We start from the raw sequence: 4080 nt of genomic DNA on the forward strand, positions 1-4080 counted from the left end.
GATTAGTAACGAATACATACGGGTATCGAAATTTCGTTACTTTTACAGCTCTAATAGATAATTTAAATTTGAAATGTTTTAAGGTTACTTAACCAATTGTTTGATTAATATATGTACACAATACTCCTAGAGTAAAATATGAGCATCATTAGCATCCTCTAAATGGATACTTAGAAACGTAAGGTTTGATACCAGCACCGCTTTTGGCAAGAGAAAAAATTTTGGAAGGTGCCCTAAACCCTATCTGGGAAACATTTTTTTGGACCACTCTAATATGTATGCATGAAAAAATTATAAATAACATTTCTCGACTACTTCATATTTAAAAGAAGAAATTGTATTCAATATTTCTTCGTTCGTAAAACTAAACCATTCGTAAATATCATTTATGCTTAAAAGGAGCGTTCGCTGGAAGCAACTCTCTTATAAAGTGTTGCGCCTATCTGCAAGAATCGGTATACATTTAGGTATACTGATTGAGTGCAAGTATTAAGAGCGTCTTAGGTACATTGAAAAAATTCCTGTACAGAAACCTAATATGGGTATTTATCACACCTTATAAATGCATTATAAGTAAACTTTGTAAATCAACTGTCAAAATTTGTATAGAAACTCGTTCACAAATTTCTGACAAATTTCGCTAATGATTTCACTGCACAATCTTGATAAACTGAAGCCAATCTAACTCTGACCCAAGTGTAAACGAAAAGAGGGTATGGGTATGAAAAAGATATTACCTTAATTTTTAACAGATGGCAATTGATTCAAATTACGTTTAACCGAAGACCCACGGATTTTCAAGAAGTTCAAAATTGCCGTTATCGCTTAGTTTACGAGGACAAAAATTTGACACATCATAAAGCGGAACCTGAAAGAACGTGAATATGTAATTCATTCGCAGGGAATGTAAATCTTGATTTTCGGCACGAACAAGGTTGTGAAATTACCGGCATCTTGAAAACAATGGTGGTGAAAACTTTTAAAAACTTAGAGCATTTTTAGGCCTTAATCAAACTACGCCTAATGGTTAGTATTCATACATGGTAGTAAAATTCCAATAGGATTTTTCCCTATCTCATCATTATATAGTGGGAACTGTTTGAATCGCTTACTTACTCTGAAATAAAGATGGGCACGGGACTAGATATTTAATCCCTATCCCGCCCATCCCGAAATCTAGTTTTTAAGTCCCGAACCCGATGTTTTACAGAATTGTACCGCGGGTCCCGTGGATCCCGAAATCTATCAATAAGAAATATTCATATATCTTTCAAATTAATTAACAAAAAAAAAATATGAATGATCTGGCATCGTCCGATTATTTTATTTTGCTTTGCTGTTCGTTTTCGTCTGAGCAAAACATAAAGAAGTGCATATTTCATACATCGATTTTAAAGATGATTACCTGATTTCCCGATACCGTCCATCCCGGCCAATTTGAAATCAGTACCTGGTTCCCGCGGTCCCCGATATCTCGCGCCCATCTCTACTCTGAAATCAGGTGCACTAAGGTCCCCAGCGTCGGAGCGTTTTAATTTTCTTGATACTTGATACTCGTCAGGTGAATTTTTGGCTATCACTAGTTTCTGCAAATTCTGCAGTCGAAGGGGCAGAATTTTTCGCTTTAAAATAGTTCGTTATTTTTACAGAATGCATTCGGAACGTAGCACTTTTTATTTTGGTGACTCACGCACAATGAAAATACACTTTTTCTTCCAAATAGGTAAATTAAGTTTATCTCAAAATATGAATCAGTAAAACCGCGTTCACGTTGAAACTCTAAATGATATTGAACATGCAAAATGTTGAAAGAAGCCATTTGATTTTTATCCTTTCGAAAGCTTCAAAAGGCTTAAAATTCTATCTCAAGAAATGCGTGTGTATATACTTATATATACCTACATATAGATATATATATAGATTTTCGAATCGGTGTTCTGAATGCATTGTTGCCACTTTGTGAGTAATTCCTCAAAACGTGAGGAATTTCGGGTGCGCTTGAGTATTTTTTGAGGATTTTTATTTTGAGGAATTTCCTCTCGATATATTTGCAGATAACAAATGCGATCATGTTTTGCACAACAGAGTTGTTAAATCGCTCTGCAAATTTTTTAACAAAAAGCTTTCCGAAGTTTTATAAATAGCGAAATACAAACATTCTTCAAACCTACTTTTCCCATTTCGCCATACACCATGCAAACATGACTCGTTCAAGCAAAGAATTTTAGTTTTCTGCCGGTTCACAATGTAAAAGGGTTTGGTTTTCTTAGATTTTTCTCCCTTGCGTCTACATTCGATAAAAATTCCTTTGCGAATGAGGCGATTTTATCATACACAACGTAAGGGGTTTGATCAAACGTCAATATGGCGGCCAGAAAATCAAAAAATTTAGATTTTTGTTCACATTTCCCTGAAACGGCTTGTCAAACCTTCAAACACCCCCATACACAACATTAATAGCTTTAAGCAAAGGGATATTTCGCCTGGTTTGTCGAGCCGCTTGCATGGTGTTTTTCGCTCTTAAGTACATCTGCATTTGCTGCTAAATATTCAAAATATTATCGATAATTTTTTTCATTCCATCGTTATATTTTCAACTTATGTATTTTGAACTTGAAAAATCTCGGTAACGAATGGAGAGCCCACGCATTGCTCGATCATAAGGATATTCATATTGGCTATTCATTAGATCCAGAAAATTATAAGAAACAAGTTTTTGAATTAAAAGATTCTTCAGGTTCATATAAGTTTCCCAATCAAAAAAAAAAAATTATATCTTCATTACTAATATAGCCCTTTCCTAATGCTTCAGTAGAACGTATATTTAGTAGATTAAAAATGTGTAGGACTGACTTGAGGACCAGATTGAGCACTGATATAGTTGCAGCAATATTATATATAAACCAATTCATAAAATAACGGTGATACTTTGTTGGAACCGCAGTTGCAGCAATATTATATATAAACCAAGGCATAAAATAACGGTGATACTTTGTTGGAACCGCAAGAACAAATGTACCAACTGAATTGGAGAATGTAATTAATTTTTATACTAAGTACCTGTAAATAGTATGCAGTACACAATACTGTATACACAATCTGTAATAAGAAAATTTTGAGTAATTTTTTCGGATTTTGAGGATTTTTCATTTGCTTTTGAGGAATTTGGTAATTTGTAATATTTTTTCACCATATATCGTAAATAACATACTAAAATAGTATGTACTGAAGTAGACAAAGCACAAAATAAAGAAAAGAAAATTTTTGGAATTTTTCAAAAATGTTAATATATTTTAGAATTCAAAGAATCTTCTAGGTTTTATACACAAGTACCATGCACAGTGGTCTTGAAACAATGATAGGTATGACTAAAATGCCAACCAAAACTGCTTGCATACCTGTTTTGGAACGCACCCATAGATCAATACGCCGTTGGAATTAAAATCATATCTGCTCCTATGCCTAAAATATTGTCAAATGAAAATTTGGAAAAAATTTAACTGCAATTGTTAGTATTTCTTGTACAACAGAGTATTCTAAAGCTATCGTTTTGTATGTTAGTGTAAAAAAAAAACAAATAGTATTTTTCTCGATGATAATATTTGTGGTGTAAACTATTTTATTGCACATCATGTCTTCTATAAGTCATCCGCAACATAAGTGTAATCACGAAGAGAACAGATTTAAAGTGTGCGCGCCTTGTGGGAGAAAGATTAAATTCCGATCGTCAAAACCTTCAGAATTTAATATAACCGGAAAATTGGAGTGTCTTATTAAAAAATACGTTAGTGAAAATTTTAGTTTGACCAATTCGAAGTTCCCATTAGGCATTTGTTGTACATGTCGTAGGGTTCTCTGTGACCGAGATAAGGATATACCAAATGCAACGCGACCTGTTCCAAACATGCCTAACTATGAAGATTCGACAAAAGAAACAAGAACAAGTTCATGCTCTTGTTATATCTGCCTCACTGCTCGGGCAACCAGCCATCCAAAAGTTATACGAGGAAGAGCACATACCTTAAATTTATCGAGTGAAATAAACTCCACCAATGGGTTGACTGCTTTGTCGATAAACCC

This window comes from Rhagoletis pomonella, unplaced genomic scaffold, assembly GCF_013731165.1.
Source record: "Rhagoletis pomonella isolate Grant_MI unplaced genomic scaffold, Rhpom_1.0 Rhpom_scaffold_00004, whole genome shotgun sequence".
In the NCBI taxonomy this organism is placed as follows: Eukaryota; Metazoa; Arthropoda; class Insecta; order Diptera; family Tephritidae; genus Rhagoletis; species Rhagoletis pomonella.